General features: G+C 39.8%; 1 long non-coding RNA gene across 5 annotated transcripts in view; it reads left to right on the top strand.

Annotated features, from left to right (window-relative positions):
* Positions 1-17,909, top strand: part of LOC121830312 (uncharacterized) — a 43,296-nt gene that overhangs the window by 14,341 nt on the left and 11,046 nt on the right. For all 5 annotated transcript variants that reach the window (XR_006073487.2, XR_006073486.2, XR_013052332.1 and 2 more), the window contains exons 2-3: positions 1,143-1,279; positions 14,218-14,302. This is a non-coding gene — a long non-coding RNA (uncharacterized LOC121830312). The remainder of the gene's footprint in view (positions 1-1,142; positions 1,280-14,217; positions 14,303-17,909) is intronic.

Raw genomic sequence — 17,909 nt, 5'->3', positions numbered from 1 at the left:
TCACATGGTTTAGAAATCACTTTCCTGATGGTCTTTTTCACATAATTTATGTTCAGTGAATATAGAAATTTTACATATCAGTGGATTTGATACATTTCCAAGCATATCTATATCAAGTATGGATCATGTGCAATTCTTCTTCTTCCATTTTCCTTCCTCCTACCCACTTCCCTGGACCTTTTCCAGCACCTAGTAATCACTATTTTATTTTCAGGTTGACTTACTTTATTTTTGTTTTTAATTTTCTCAGTTTTCACATGTTGTTCTTGCCTGTCTGTGTCTGGCTTGTTTCACTTAATGTGCTGTCCTCCAGTTCCATTCATTTTTTTTTGCTGCAAATAACATTTTCCCATTTTTCGTCTGGCTGAATGAGAGAATCCATCGTGTGCATATCCCATAATTTATTTATTTCATAGACACCAAGGCTGACTACATAATTTAGGTCTTGAGAACAGTGCTACAATAATGGGCAAGGAAGTATCTCTCCTGCACATTGGCTTCCTTTGGATGCATATCTAGAAGTAAGAGAGTTGGACTATATGGCAGTCTTATGTCTTGCGGACCGCCATACTCTCTGCAGTGACCCACTGAGATTCATGGATGACATTTTGAATTCATTTTCAAGAAGTCCTTCTGGCCTATGGAGCACTCACAGACTAACACTCTCTTCTGTGGCAGCACAGGATAGCCCCATGGTAGAACCAGGTTCTAAACCCAAAGTCCTCGATTCCAATCGCTTGGAGAGGCCACTCTGTGGTTAACAGAGACTAAGGTGACCACAGCATTGCCTCTTCCCCCCAGGCCTGTGGCTTTGTGGGGGGCTGCCGTTGGTTTTTGGGGAGATTACCTGAGCTATTACAAAAAAACTCCTAGTTGCAATGCCTTCCCCCCCTCAACCCCCCATCTTTTTCCACCTACTACCATCTTTGGAGTTGACTTCCCCTCTCTCCAAGAAGTTGAAAATCAGCTTCTCCCAGTTCCCCCCTCTCTTTCTCTCTCTATCTCTCTCTGTGTGTGTTTGTGCATGTGTGCACATGTGTGTGTTTATGTCTGGTTGTGTGCTTGTGTGTACACATGCAAGTATATAGGCAGATAGAAGGAACCACATGGCCTCCTTCATAATCTTGCATCTTTTCTTACAGATCTTTGTACCCTGAAACTTGTCTGTGTCTTCCAAATCATCTAGAATTTCTCAAAGGAAAAGATAATTCATTGTCCTGTTGCCTCAAAGCAGCTGTTGCAGATGTTTGGAGAGAAGGTGTATGTAAACATCCTGAAGGTATGACACTTTAAAGAATGACATGCTATTTAATAGTAAATGTTTGGATTTTCCAAGAATATAAATTTCTTTGTAAATCAAGAGCTGCATGTCCTACTTGGGAAACAAAAGCGAAGCCACTATTAGCTTTAGCTTCATGAACTCAGGCAGGCAACAACTTTCTGCAGCTTTGTTCTTGTTAATTAGGAAGTGGTGTCATGTCACGTCTATCATGCAGGGCTTGAGGGAGGTTTGTTTAGTGGTGTCGCAGTTACTGTTCTATTGCTGTGAAGAGACACCATGGCCACATCAACTCCTATAAAAGAAAGCATTTAACTGGGGCCTTACAGTTTCAGGGGCTTAGTCCATTTTCATCATGCAGAGGATGCCAAGCTGATGTGTGATGCTGGAGTGGTAACTGAGAGCTACATCCTCATCTGCAGGCTGAACAAGAGACACTAGGCCTAGCAGGGGCTTTTGAAACCTCAAAGCCCACCCCCAGTGACATACTTCCTCCAACAGAGCCACACTTCCTAATTCTTCTAGTCCTTCCAAAAAGTGCAACTCCCTGGTGACTAAGCATTCAAATATGTGACCCTATGGGGGCATTCTTATCCAAACCACCACAAGTAGTATATAAAGTGACAATCGTTGGCACATAATAATGGCTCTGCCAGGTCAGAGATGTGGCTTAATTGGTTGAGTGTTTGCCTAGAACGCGTGAGATTCAGGGTTCAATACTCTGTGCTGCATAAAGCAACTATGGTGGGACAGGACTGTAATGTAGACACGTGTGAGCACATCAGAAGGTTTAGAAGTTCAAGGTCATTCTTGACTGTATAAGCAACTGGAAGCTAGCCTGAGCTAGAGACCCTGGTTTTTTTAAAGATACTTTTGATATGGTAATATAGCTTAGTTGGTAGAGTGCTAGCCTAGTATGTACTAGGTCCTGGGTTTGATCCCCAGTACCACAAATGAGTGTAGTAGTATATATCTGTAGTCCCAGGATGTGGGAGGTAGAGGATCAGAAGTTCAAGGTTGTCATCTGCTATATATCAAGTTTAAGATCAGCTTGGGTACAGAAGACCCTGCTTCAAAATGAAAATAATAATGGTAACATAAATAAATACATAAAACCAAATTAAAAGGGCTCCCAGATGATAGCTATTAAAAGTAAGAGGGAGAGTTTAGTTCCATTTGTGAGAATGCTTTTACATATTAGCATTGAAAGGCAATGGAATGGGCTACCCTGGGATGAAGGGGGTCTCAAGTCACTGGAGACACTGAAATGAACCTGGATTGTTCTTTCTCTAGAATCCAATGGATGGGATTTTTATATAATATAGAAATTCTTACTATTTGTTACATAGAATACATGGTTGAGAAATTTTCACTGAAACTTTTAATACAAATACGGAAACTAAGAGAAACATTTTCCAAGTGTTTTAGGTAGACACATGAAATTGATGGACTCAGTTAACAAACACTGACAGGAGTTCTCTTTAGAGTGATGCCTCATATCCTAGGTGTCCAGCCTGACCTAAAAGGCGGTGAGGAAGACGAGAACCAGGACTCTGGGTCTTCTTCCCCTTTGTCCTTGTGGTCCCTTGACTTCTGTAATTCTTAGGCTTGGGCTGACGTTTGCTGTCAGAGGTTAAGGAGGGCTACCATTCCACAGCCCACCTGAGAAACACTTTGGAAGTGATTCAGGTAGAGGTGAGACAGAAAGCCCTTGAGAACAAGAAAAGCATCAAATGCGTGAGTGCTGTGATAGATCATGGTTTAGTCTTGTTGAGATGGTTCTGAGGAGACTTGATAATTTCCCCTTATATGGGTGTTTGAAATGGCTCCACCTTCGATGATTTTGAGGTGTTTGTATATGGTTTAAGAGACGGGAATGCACTTTAATAATCTTAATTTCAGTGAACACAGTTTTGCTAACCTTGATATCCCATAGCTTTAGTAAACGCTGTGAGCTGAGAGCTATAGGGCTGTTGGCTTAATGCCAGCAATGGTTTTCTTCACGATGTGTGTGTGTGTGTGTGTGTGTGTGTGTGTGTGTGTGCGCGCGCGCGCGCGCGCGCATATGTGCATGGACATGTATGCATGAATTTGAGGAAACCAAAGGACAAGTCAAGTGTTTTTTTTTTTTGTTTGTTTTTTTTTTTTTTTTTTTTTTTTTTTTTTTTTTTTTTTGGTGCTGTCCATCTTTTTTGGGTAATAGTGTCTCTCACTAGCGTGGAGCTCACCAAGCAGGCTAAGCTGGCTAGGCTGGTCAGTGAACCACACCTTGCCAATCCTGGGATTACCAGCCCACAACAACACACCTGGTGTCTGTGGATGGAACTCAGGTTTTTAAGCTTACAAGGCAAGTATTTTACTGACTGATCCATCTCCATGGTTATTCTTTATGGTTTTAATCTTAAAAAAAAAAATAAAGATGTAGCTTCCTTTTAAAGGACGATGCTTTAAAGATTGTTAAACTGCTTCAGGAGACCAAATTGCCTACAGGAGAGCCTTAAAAACTTACATGTGGTTAGATTTAATGCATGAAGAAAAATCACACCTGGACTGATTCTAAAATTCCCCCAAAAGCTATTTTTTTTAAATAGAGGGGTTTTTCTTTTTCTTTTGGTACTTGTTTGAATTTCAGATCTTTAAAAAAGTGCTTTTTCTTTTTTCTTGAGTGAGATTGGAGTACATGATATGAAATTCACAAAGAATCAATAAAAAGTAAAAAAAAAAAAAAAAAAAAAAAAAAGATTTGGATCATCTGGTTGACCTCCAAGCATTTCCTACTTGTCAAGCTCTCTTAATTTCTCTGCTGTAAAATACCGTGGATTTTAAAGTAGGGGCTTTCCAACTTTCCCTTAAATTACCACCTCCCCTCCTTAATCGAGTGACTTCCATTTTGAGATTTTAATTTTAACGGGACCTTTTCTAAATTAAAATGTGAACTAAAATTACTTTCCTCTAACAATTTGGCATGGAAAAAAACAAAATACAGAGATGGAATGCTGAATGAACAGTGGGGTTTCCAGAAGGAGGAGTCGGTCCAATAGCAGTGATTTATAATTATTTTGCACGAGGACTTAAATTTTGTTATTAAAATCTTATTTCCTATAAAATATGTATTGATTGATTATTTTTACAGATTTCAGGGCATATCATTTAGTATATCCATTTAGGAAAAAGAATCCATTTTTAGGTGTTCAACAAAGCAATTTTAATAGTGAAAATTAAACAGCCAACAGAAGGGCTTACAAGTCACACAGGAAATGATGTGGTGTCTAGGCAGTTATATGAATAAGATAGCTCTACCATTCTTAGGTTTAGGACAATAGAATTTGCAATCATCTGAATTCAGGATCTAGGCTGCCTGTTGAGTATGGGACCACAGCAGGGAGGGAATATTTGACGGGATCTAGTTTCTTTGGAGTTATTTACTCCTTGATAAACTCCAAAAGTGTCTAGGGAGTGTAGGCTGGCTGTGATTCTAAGAAGCGGGGGAAAGGGAGTGGATTTGTCTGAAAACCTGTTGGCAAATGACTGGATTAATGAGAACCAGTAGGGATATCAACCGACTCATAGGGATATGAGTTCTCAGAGTCAGAGCTGAGGCAGCTGGCCTATTGTCAATATGCAGCTGGAGAGCTGCTCCGGAAGGGTGGCTGATTGCGCTGATTACACTTTCCTCATGGATTATTTCCTGAAGGTGCACTGTATCTATCCATCATGAGCGTGATGTTATTCAGTGTCTAAAGTCAAGGTGTGAAACTCAACACTGAGACAGCAAATATCATGTTCAATGTAGTGATGCTCTCTTCATCCTGGTAATATGGGATCTGAAGAGCCCATTGAGTACTGAGCACATTCATTCCTGAAAGATGCAGACTAGGTGGACCCAACAGAAAGGGATGCGAAATGCTAATGTTTGCATTTCATTTGTAGGCAAAAGAAGAAAGGCAGGAGGGCAAGGCCCATATTTATCACTTGTGTGGATCTGGATATAGGCAGTGAGCAGAACATGAGCCAAGGTTCTACAGATACATTATTGAAGACTAGAAAATTCAAGTGTGAACTTTGAGTGATGCTAACAATGAAACTTGAAATTAAAATCTCCAAGGAGAGAAACCAGGCCTTCAAGTTTTTGACAGCATAGGATTCAGAAGAGTTACTCTGGATGGTTTATCAAAATGAGTGAAAGGAAAAAGAGGATCCAGGAAGAAGCAGAGCATTGACATTTCCTTAAAGATTCATTAGCTCTCTAATGGAAGGAAAAGGGAAGGTAGTGCCTGATAGATATTGCACACTTTGTTGTTTGTTTTTTTCAATATAGTTTAAATGCTTGTTTCATTCAAATATTTATCCAGTGTCTACTTTGTGTCAAATATAACAACAAAGTGAGCAGTTGTTGTCCATGCTCCAGAGAGCTTACCATCTGTAAGAATATACCGACTAGGACCAGAACTCTAGAAGGAGATAAATCTGATAGGCCGTGAAGGGTCCAAGGGAGCAAGCATATTTTGGAGGAGTATCTAATTTAGTTTAGGTAAGAAGACGGAGTTGAAGACACGAAAACCTGTAAAACAGAGCTTGTGTGATAAGCATGTATTTTTCTGGAAAAATACAATTGGAGAAGCAATTTCAGGCCAAAAATATTAATATATACTGATTTTTACAGGCAAAGGGAGAATGATGTTTTCGGGACCAGAAACTGATTCATATCCTTTTCATTTTTGATTCACCCTGGGCTTCTGATCTATGGGTTTGTGCTGCCCATATTCAGGGAAGGTCTTCTCTTCTCAGAGACCTCTTGGGAAATGCTCACACAGACACACCCAAATGTGTATATTGTTAATGTGAGGTTGACAGTTAAAATTAATCATCATAGTCTTCATGCTATAGAAATTTGGGATAGATGATAGGTAGGAATAATAACTGGTGATAGAAGAAGATAAGCCAACCTTCTTGCCTCACAGAACCTACAGCCTGTCCGGGGGTGGCATTGCGGGGATGGGAGGTGGGGGTGGGTGGGGTGGTAACGCAAAAAGTCGTTTCATTTCATGAAACGTTCAATGCCAGGGCATCAATACTAACAAATGGCTGCTGTGGAAACATCAGTGGAGGCACTTAGATTGATTGAATCAGTGGGGATCGTAGAGGCAGAGGATCAAAGTGGAGAAGTTGTTCCAGAAGTTAAGACATTAGCTCAAGACCTAACTGAAGATACTGAAGGAGCGAGGATGGAAGCAGGATGCTTGTCACGAACATGTGCAAAGAGCTGGAAGCAAAGCAGAGGAAACCTCAACTGAAGATACCGAAGGATTTCTCCGTTTGGAACCCTAAGCAGTTCCCAAGATCAGTGGGAAGGGACATTTAGAAGCAGGATGTCCAGTCTTTTGGCATTGCTATAGAACGCCATCATTTCCATTTATGGACTGGTGACATCCATAGTTACCCTGGGATAAATGAAGCCTGAGGACTACAGGTTGGACACACCTGTTAGAGCACTGATTATTGGACATAAATATGAAAAAATAAATTGATTCTCTCTATATATTAGAACCCAATATTTAAGTGTAATTGAGGAAAAAGATGTCAATAATAAAACTAAAGATATAGACAGTCAACACACATGAACTTTAAATATGTATGTATGTTTAATACAAACTTTAAATAGTATGTATGTTTAATACAAACAACAAAGCTTTGTTTCAGTCTGAACCATTTTATAGAACATGTCCCTTAGTTCAGGCTGTTTTTCACTCTGCTGGACTATTTCTAGAAACTTCACTCGGTGTGTAGTTTACAACTAATTGAAATGTTTTCTCTCCTCCTGGGCTTCTGGGTCCATTTGTGCTCTGGTTACAGGAAGGGAGGTGGTGTTGTCAGTGGCTGCTGGGTCATGTGCAGGGAAGCAAGGCCTCCCTTAATGGGCTCTTACAGCCAGGGTTTTCCTACCACAACTCCTTGAGAAGGGCAGCGCCACCTGAGTTTGCTGGTTTTTCTGTCCCCACTATTGCTAGATCCATTCCTAGCATCCTCTTCTACTGGCATGATTCTTGCCATTTAAAGTTTTTCAGATTCAAAAGCTCATTTACTTACCCATAGTTCAAGGTGATTTCAATTCTGCACACGTGTCTGGCAATTCTCAGATTCTGTGGACGTGCATGTGGGTTTTGTAGCACACTGGCCACAATAAACACATATCCATCATTAAAGGTAAGGTGAATGAACTTCCCAGATGTTAGCTAGCTTAAGAAACTCTCTAAACCTTAGTTCGATGACCAAATATGCTACTTTGGTATTACCATAATGTCTCTGGGAAAGACATTTATCTGGCTATGTTTAATTTTTCTAAGGCTGCGGCTTCAAGGGGGGAAAAGGAAGGAAGTGGCATTTGTTTGCTCAGTACTTTCTGTGGTGATATTTTTATTTTGTATTAAACATACATACTACAAAAATTCAGGGGCTCTGCATTTTATCACACTTTGGGAATATTTAAAATATCACGTTCTATCAGCATGTACATGAAACTTGTTTACCAGGTTTCTTCCCAACCTGAGTGAATCTGGACACTTTCTAACAGAACAAATCATACACACAAAATGAAGATAAAATGCCCACATCTAGGTCAAGGCAAGTAAATATTGTCACGAGTGCCGCTGGAATTGAGGAGCGAGCTCTGGGCTTAGAGGAAGAGCGAGGTTTGCAGCACAGCTTTTCTAATTAGTCGCTATGGGACCTTAGGTAAACCCAATCCTTGTTTCTGTCCTACGGCTGGGACAATAGGTTCCTGCCTTACGTCTTGTCTCATTTGTCCATTTATGACTATATTTACTCATTATGCAAGCATTACCAAGTGCCTATTATGGGATAGGCATTTTGGTGAGGAAACTCATTGCTCCTGATCAGATAGGTTCCTGTACAAAGCAAAGGAGACTATCATACTATTTTAGTCAGTGTTCTATTGCTATGAAAAGACACCATGATTGTACCAACTCTTATAAAGGAAAGCATTTAATTGGGGCTTGCTTATAGTTTCAGAGATTTAGTTCATTCTCATGATGATGGGGAGCATGATGACATGTAGGTAGACATGGTGCTGGAGAAGTTGTTGAGAGTTCTACAACCGGATCCTCCGGGAGCAGGAAGAGAGAGACACTGGGCTTGGCTTGAGCTTTTTGAAACCCCAAAGCTCACCTCAGTGACACAGCTCCTTGAACAATGCCACATCTACTCCAACAGGGTCACACCTCCTAATCCTTTCAAATAGTGCCACTCCCTAGTGACAAAGTATTGGAATCTATGAGCTTGTGTGGGCCGTTCTTCTTCAAACCACCACACATATTAAGTGCTGTCATTTTCCAAAGTCACAGGATGCAATCTAGGCTTCTTCTTCTCAGCTCTATTACAGATGCATCTTGGATCAGCTTACATGGACTCAGGTCAGTCCTCTCATAAGCTTGCTCTGGGTGCTTACTACTGCTAAAATACACATGACATAACCAAACTCATCTTCTTGGTAGCATAGGCCAGTAGTCCCAGATACTTGGGAGGCCAAGGCAAGAGGATAAAAAGTTCAAGACCAACCTGAGCAATTTAGTGAGAACTTGTCTCAAAATAAAAAGTAAAAGAGGGACAAAATATGAAAGGGGAGCATTCACTTTGACTCACAGTTTGAGGGTACAGGCTATCATGGTAGGGAAGGCATGGTAGTGTGAGGGTCAGACAGCTGGTCACATTGTGTCCACAAGTATGATTGACATATAGAGAAACGAAAGCTAATGCTTTTCTTCCTCTCCCCCATTTGTTCAGTCTAGGACCCAGGCTCATGGCAGGGTGCTACCCACACTTTACTTCCTCAGTTAAAGCTCCCTAGAAACACTCACAAATAGGTCCAGAGGTATGCTCCCTAGGTGATCCAAGTTTAGTTAACTCAGCAGTGAATATTACCCATCACAGCCAAGGTTGCAGCTCAGAGGTAGAGCCCTTACCTACCTTCTGAAAGGCCCTGAGTTCTATCCTAGTGCCATGAAACAAAACACGATAAAATACAAAACTCATTGGGATTTAAATCAAGGGGATTCTCAAGAGATTCTGCTTTTCATAGGAAACCTGACAATATGAAGTTCTTTGAAGTAGAATGATCTATATATGAAGAAATATTATTTACTGTTATTGCCATCAATACTCATTGTGATGCTGCAAAAACAGACCCAAACCCAAACTAGCAAACTAGAAAGGGGTTTAGTTGGCTTTCTGTAGGGATTCTCACTATGATGCTCTTGTTTTATGGACTGCAGCTTGACACTTCTCCCTCTTTCCCCTGTGGGCACATCTTACTGAGGGTCTTTGCAGGTCGTGGCTGGACTGTTGGTAAGCATATGACTTTAAAAGAGAAAAGAAATGGTTTCATTGGAGAATCACTGTGTCAAGAAGGTTGTGTACCTCCTTGATGCTGAAAATGCCAATATCTCATAAAAAGGCAAAACCCTTCATTTTGAAAGGTTGAATATAATGTTATTTAACTAATTTCAAATGGCTACCTTTAGGTCACTGGAAAAGTCTAAAGCTAAGAACGGTCTCTGGAGTCTGTAACATTTTCATTTGATTCAAGAATGGGGAAATTTTAAGTCGTTTTAACCTCTTGCCTTTTGATATTTGGCTCCTCTGACAGGAAGTGTCTGTCCACTGCAAGAGATTTGAAGTAGCAGAATGACCTTCTTAATCAGGGATCAGTTTCTGTTCCATTCTTGGGAGTTAAGCACCAGGTACATATACCACTTTGATGGGTTCATTGAAAAACTTGTGGGAATTGTAAGGATTTTAAGCGTACTTTAATAGAACTTTATCAGGCCCACCTCCGCCTCATTCAAGCCTTTCTTCGAGTTATGCTCCTGCTGTTGTAGTTCTTATTATAATAGTCTTCTTGGCATTGGGAACATTTCACACATGGCAATAAACCCGAAGCTTTCACTCACTTGCCATTATGTGTGGGAGAGTCATCCATGTCACCTTTGTGTAGCAGAAGTCCGCTGACCTTTATTGTTATGTAACATTTTGTTTTGTGACTACACCACAGTTGATTTCTTACTCTCATTTAACTTTACATAGTCATTTGGGTTATTTCCAATGTGTCATGGGTCAAATAGCTGCTGTTGGGGCCGGAGAGACAGCCCAGTGGGTCTGAGAAATTAGAAATTACCTAGGTGCCTTTCTCATTTGTGTCCACCCCCCCACACACACACACACAAGCCATTCATGCAGGATCTTTATTGAGTTTGGTAAACATGATTTGCTGTCTAATGAAAAATCATTTGGGGATGTGGTCTCCCTTTCCATCCTCTCAGACTAAGCAAAATTTATTGTTCTGTGTTTTTTAAATGTTGATAAAATTCACCTCCAGATTTGAATGGTATGTTTAGTTAAATAATTCAATTTAGTTAATAGGTGGGGTTTGTCAAATTCTCTTTGTCTCTTTGCCACTTCTTTCGCTTCCCTCCCTCTCCTAGGTCTTCTCATATAATCCAGGAAATTATCCAGCCTCAGGATCTTAAGGATGAGATTCTAGGTCTAAGAGATATGTATAATCGTGTGGGGTTCCATTATTTCATCACCTTTGACACACTACATTTTTCAAGGAGTTCTAAAATTTCAAATGAACTTACATGAAGATATGAACGGTATTTTCTTTTAAAAATGGTACCTGCAGTGAGATGCCTTTTACATCCCTGAGTTTGGTACCTAGTTTGTCTTCTTTTTTAGGTTGATGAATCTCATTAGAACTTTATCAACTTTAACATTTTGTTCAGAGAATAAACTTCGGCCTCTGATAATTTTCTCTGCTATATGTTCATTTTTCCTGGTTCATTAATTTATATTCTTACCTTTAAATCCAAAGTCCTTGTGATTTATTTATACTTAATTAGCCATTCTTCAATGATACCAATGATATTTGTTCACATTTTGAGATTAAATGTATTCTCAATACATTTAACAAGCAATGCTTTTGCTACATTTATGCATTTTAATGTGTTTGTCTCACTAAGATTAAGGAATGTAGATTCCTTTGTGGATTCTTTCACTTATTGAACATGGATATATTTTAGTTTCCAAATATTTGAGGTGTGCTAGTTATCTTCTAAAAACTGATCTCTGGATCAACAGTATGGAGAGACTCAGTCTTTTGATGTGTATTGAGCTGTGCTTTGAACTTAAATTTTAAAATGTGTTTGAGTGTTTGCCTGCATGTATGTGTGTGTGCTATATGCATGCCTCATGGCCACAGAGACCAAAATAGGGTAGGGTATTGAATTCCCTGGCATTGGAGTTACTGATGGCTATGAGCTGCCTCGTGGATGATGGGAACTGAACCCCAATCCTCGGCGAGTGCAGCAAGTGCTCTTCCCTACTGAGCCATCTCTCCAGCTCCCAAGATGCATTTAGCTAAGCACGTTGTCAATTTTGGAAGTGTTCATTTTACATTAAAATAGTGTATCTTCTGTAGTTAAGGTGAATAACATTTACATAAAGTATTGTTTTATTTATCTATATGTAATGCCATATAGATCTAGCTTGTTAAAAATATTATCAAAAACCTGGCACAAGGGAATCTTTCAGGAATCTACAAAGATGACCCCAACTAAGACTCCTAGCGATAGCAGATACATAGCCTGAACTGTCCCATCTTCTGTGACTACATTGGTGCCTAGCCCAATTGTCATCAGAGAGGCTTCATCCAGCAACTGACAAAAACGGATGCAGACCCACAACCAAACATTAGGTGGAGTTTGGGGAATCCTGTAGAAGAGGGGGAGAAAGGATTGTAGGAGCCAGAGAAGTCAAGGACACCACAAGAAAACTCACAGAATCAACTAACCTGGGCTCACAGGGACCCATAACAACTGAACCGACAACCAGGGAGCCTGCATGGGACTGACCTAGGCATGGTGCATATATGTGACAGTTGTGTAGTTTGGTCTTCTTGTAGGATTCCTAACAGTAGTAGCGGGGGCTGTCTCTGACTCTTTTACTGTCTTTTGGGACCCTATTTCTTATACTGAGCCGCCTTGCCCAGCCTTAATACAAGGGGAGGTTCTTAGTCTTATTGCAACTTGATATGCCATGCTTTTTTTTTTTTTTTAAAGATTTATTTATTTATTATGTATACAGCATGTATGACTGCAGGCCAGAAGAGGGCACCAGATCTCATTATAGATGGTTGTGAGCCACCATGTGGTTGCTGGGAATTGAACTCAGGACCTCTGGAAGAGCAGTCAGTGCTCTTAACCTCTGAGCCATCTCTCCAGCCCGCCATGCTTTGTTAATATTCATCGAAGACCTGCTCTTTTCTGAATAGAAATGGAGGAGTGGATTGAAGGGGCAGAGGGGAGGTGGGGGAGAGAGACTGGGAGGAGAGGAGGGAGGAGAAACTGTAACCGGGATGTAAAATAAATAAATAAATAAATTTGTTAAAATATTATCTGCTTGCTGAATTAGATACTGAAAGGATGTGTGAGGATTCCTTACTATGATCATAGATCAATCTAGTTCTATTAATTCTGTTAGTTTTGTAATTATATTATTAAGCATATAATTATTAAGCATGTGATTATATAATTACACATAAAAGCAAGTTTATTTTCTTTTTCAATTTAACATTACAAAATGTTTTCCTTTATGATGGTCCTTTAAAATCTGCTTTGTCTAATATTAGAGTGTTTGTTTTGCAAGTGTATATGTGTTTGTGTATGGGTGCACCTGGGTATTCAAGTATGAGTGTGAGGGCCAAAGGCTCACAAATGGTATCTTCCTGTATCTTATGTGTTGAGGCCAGGTCAATAGCTGAACCTGGAGCATTATAACAATTCAGCCAGTCTCAATAGACAGCTTGCTCTGTGGATCCCCAATCTCAGCCTCAAGTGGGCTGGGATCAGTGGCAGCTCTCCATGCCTGCCTGGCATTTATGTAGGTTCTGGGGATCCAAACTACCATTCTCTTGCTTGTGTGGCAAGAGTTTTATTCATGAAGCCAACTCCCAAGTCCCAGTTATTAGATTTCTAAAGTTCACTTTCTTTCGTTCCCATTCACATGGTACACTGGGCAGCTGTGGTGTATTTTAGCACATTTTCTTGGCTTTGTAGATGATTCTAAATATTAATGCATATTGCAGAAATAATCATACAAAAATAAAATAGAAACATCTTTTCAATCAATCTAAAGATGTGAGCCTGAACATCAATTGAACTTACATTATTGATCACTCAGATTATTAGAAATCAATACCAGTGTGCACTCTAGTGAAGTTACTGAACTAAACAAGTAAATGGGTATCAAAACAAAACTCAAGCATATACAATGGGGAAAATACTAAATTGGAATTAGATTTTCCTCTAAAAACTCAACATTATATCAGTTATATTCTAGAAGAACATTCGATCCAATAATTGTAACGGTTACAGAATGCTCTCAAGGCATAACAGAACAAAGAACTTATAAAAACAAATGAACAAATTTAACTGGATGATCTCATCCAGTTAGTCAAGAAACAAAGTAAGCCATGTTGAGTGGAAGAAAATAATATTGCGTCTCAATACACATGGTGGAGGGAGACGCCATGCATTGACTTCTGGCCAATAGGAATACTCCATTCATTTAAATATGGAACTGAAACTTGAAACAGGGTCTCAGTAGAATGCAATTGTTACAAACATTAACAGTGACACAATAAGAGAGCAAAGTAGTCTGAGATGAGGGGATAGTTAAGTACACTATTTCATCTTGAGTACAGCAGACATGGGTAGGTTCCATCTAAAATCAAAAGGGTTTTGACATTTTCCACAATACCTTTAATTCACTTTAGAGATATTTTCAAAAATTTTGATAAAGAAATGTCTGATAGTGACTGTTTGTTCCCCTTCTTTTGTTTCTACTTTTTATCCACATAATTCAAGAAGAACAAAGCCACCACTGCAAACGTGAGCACAGAGGAACCCTAAACAGTGTCGTCTGGTTATTCACCAGGGCTATTTTGGGATGGTAAGTTTGGAAAGTGGTGAATCTTAAACTTTTTCATTGCTTCTTTCCTGTTTGATTTTATTTTTAAAAACAAGGACACCTATCACTTTGGAAAAATCTCCAGTTTTTTTTTTTTTTTTTTTTAAGTCTGAGTGCAAGAACCATTCTTAGCTAGAAGAATTTTTCTCACCTTTCTCTAAATTACTTTCACAAAGAAACTTTATATTTTATCTTAAAAGGAGCCACTGGTTGAATTATTCTTTGTCATGGTGTGCCTAATGTGATCAAGTTTTATTTGGGTTTTGCTAATGAAGAGTGAATTCTTTTCCTCAGCCATTCCTAACATTCAGTATCACTCAGTGTAACCTTTCATATCCCAGCTTTCCCCGTTTCAAGTCAGGCCTGTCATCTCTCCTCTTAGATCTACGAACAGACAGTGTCACCCAAAAGGACACTCTCTGAGGAGCAGGATGGTGGTGGGGTGCTCCAGGTTTGAAAGCTTGTCAGATTGACAGCTGTTCTGTGCACTTCGACAGTCTTGAATTAAAATGCAGAGTATCTTGTTTCATGGTGGGAGATACGGAGGACTAGAAAAATTGCCTTACAATTATTGAGCACCTGGTGTATGCCAGGCACAATGGTCGCTACCTGCTCATTTATGAAAATCTTTTTTCATTGTGCATGTTGGAAAATAGAAACTCAAATAGGTTAGAGATGAATGGTTTGTTTTGTGTGTTTCAGTGTGTCCCACTGACCCGTGCAAGTGTTCCTATAAGCTTTTATGTGCTTCTTAACATGCAATTTTACTTAGAGTACATGTGTGTGTGTGTGTGTGTGTGTGTGTGTGTGTGTGTACCTGTGTTCACGACACGACCCCCTTGTTGGGGGATGTTTGATCACATTATGAACCCCGAGTTTGCATTTGCATCAATTAAGTAAAATTAACCTTGGGTCAGGAGGCTGCCTTAGCAACTAGTTGACAAAAAGTAGCCATAGAGCATCAGAGGGCATCCAGGAGAGATAGACAGACACCGGAAGTGGCAGGGAGGGATCTGGAGTGGAGCAGCTTTTTCTGGTTTAGTGAAGCGGAAGCATGGATCTTTCGGAGATGCCAGCAAGGGGAGAAGGTTAGCTAGATACGATCCAGCCTCTCTGAGCTAGTAGGTTTGCACCTCAGCCTTTGAATCTTGAGTCTTATTTATAAGTAAAATGATAGAGATTTAGTTAAAGCTACGTTTAGTTGCAGTGACAGAGCCTGTGCCTGCAGGAACAGAATTCCCACCAGGCTGCAGCCTGAGCAGCCAGGCTGCTGCTAGGGAAGCAGGCCGGTAACTGCGGAGTTGCAATCGCTGGCTGAAATACCAGTAGATTAAGGTACAGTAGCTGTGCCGAAGTTAAGACAACATCCTCTCTCCCCTAGTTTGGGTATACATGTATAGAACCAAGAGGTTAATGTCAAAAGTCTTTCTCTACCATTCTCCATCTTTTTTTTTTTTTGAGGCAGGGTCTCTCATTGAACTCTTGCTCACCCATTTGGCTAGGCAAGCTGACCAATAAGCCCCAGAGACCCTGCTGGCTCTGCCTCCCCAGTGCTGGGATTACAGCGCATTCTGGCCACATCTGTCTGTTTGGGAGTTGGGGAGAATGACTTTATATCTTCATGCTGGCAAGGCAATGGAGCTGTCTCCTCAGGAAATGTGTATTTTTGAAACTAGAGTAAAGATTTGCCATGGAAATAGCAAGTTCTTGCTACAGCCTCTTTATTCTAAGACCTGGAAACACAGCAGATGTATCTACTTAGAATCGAAATTTAATGGCAAAATGAAATCAAACCTTGAAAGAGTTAATTACTATAGCACTAATTAAGTGTAGTGTTGGGGAGGGGGACTGCTTTATCCTGGCAAGAAGCCTGTAAAAAGGTACCTGTCACAGACTCAGAACACCATAATTAAGGTCTGAATTGCATCCCAGCCAAAGAACAGGAGTGAGCTGTTTGAACAGCACCCCTTGGAAAATGGCATGACCACTATGTGTTTTCAGATTGAGTTGATCTCATCGCTCACTGTCTGCTTCTAAGTAGAAATTAGAACCTCCATCCAGGATGCTCTTTGCTCTTCAGAGAGAAGGAAAGGACTCCATGCAGTGTGCATGTCATATGTTGTATGTGCTGTGGCCAGAGCCTGGCCACAGAGCTAATTTTTGTAACAGACTCTCCTCTTGGTTACATGTCTAATCTCAAAACCAATCACTTCTATGCTTTAGTCAGAGGCAGTGCTCTCGCAGAAGTGAACACTAGTAAATGAAAATTTGTACTGTGTTGCAAAAGGATGCTCATGTTTCATGTTTCATTTCCTAACTGACATTCAGTCAGTTACCACACACAGGTAGTGACGCCTGGAACGCACATATGAAGGGTTCATTTAGCAACAGTTGATTTCCCTTTGTAAATAATGGCATCACTTGAATGCACCTTCATGTCTTGGTTCATTATTTTCTTTGCTACCATTAACCAATATTTTAGCTATACTAGGATATCCACTGACTAAAAAGCATAGCTAATTAACAAATAAGTTGAAATTGTCACATTCCTTTTCCATTTTAAATTCGTTTCCTCCTTCTCTTTCCTCCCTCCAAACCCTCCTTTGTACTCTTGCTTGTTCTCTTTCAAATCCCTGGCTTTTTTTTTCATTTGTTGTTATTGCATGCATATATGTTTACCTATATACATAAGTATTTCTAAATATAACCTACCCAGTCTATATGCTGTTACTTGTATGTATGTTTTCAGGACTGACCTTTGGTATTAGATAATCAGTTGGTGTTATCTTCCCTGGGAAGACTATTTCCCACTGTCAACACTCCTTAGCTGCCTGTGGTTCTTTGTCTAGGGTTGAGGCACTGTGATCCTTTCTCCTTCTGTGTTAGCACATCTATTGTCCCTGTTCAGGTCCTGTTTAGGCAGCCATGTGGGTGAGACTTCCTAAGCATAGCTTCTTTTCTCTTTTTATGACAGTGGACAGTGTGAGAACTACAATTTTACTCAACTCATCATGTTTCTTTTTTTATTGTTATTATACATCAATTTATTGCTCATATCAGGAGTCAATCTTGGGCATCCATATTTAGACCCCAAGAGGCCTATAAACAGAAGTTTTCAAATTTTACGTTTTAAAAGTGTTTCTTACAGCTTCTATATAAGAAATAGTGTGTAGTATTTTTAAGAGCATTGTTTTCTGTAAGGCATTACAGTACTTATGAAGGCTATTCTTTTTCCGTTTAAACAATGCTGTGAGGAATATATTCTAAGTATCCTGATTCTATATGTGAAACATCTAAGATTAGGTATAATAACTTACCCAAGGCCATAAAGAAGAGGGTTTTATACCCAGGTCTCTTAGCCACAAATACCAATACTTTTGTTGTGATGTACCTTATGTTCTCTAGAAAAATATGAACAGTAGCCTCAAGTGAACACTCCAGAAGACTTCTTAATGACTAGAAAGAAGTAGGGGTTTTTGACCCTAACATTGTCTTGGCAGCAGCAGGTTAGCAGAACGTGTCTCTTGTTGATAGGAGCAGAATTCTAAATGCTTTCAGTCAGTGAAAGAGAAAAGTGCTTTGGTTTTCA

The sequence above is a fragment of the Peromyscus maniculatus genome, chromosome 6 (genome assembly GCF_049852395.1).
Source record: "Peromyscus maniculatus bairdii isolate BWxNUB_F1_BW_parent chromosome 6, HU_Pman_BW_mat_3.1, whole genome shotgun sequence".
NCBI classification, from domain to species: domain Eukaryota; kingdom Metazoa; phylum Chordata; class Mammalia; order Rodentia; family Cricetidae; genus Peromyscus; species Peromyscus maniculatus.
The sequence above is the reverse complement of the archived record's forward strand: the minus strand, read 5'-3'. Positions and strand labels throughout refer to the sequence as shown.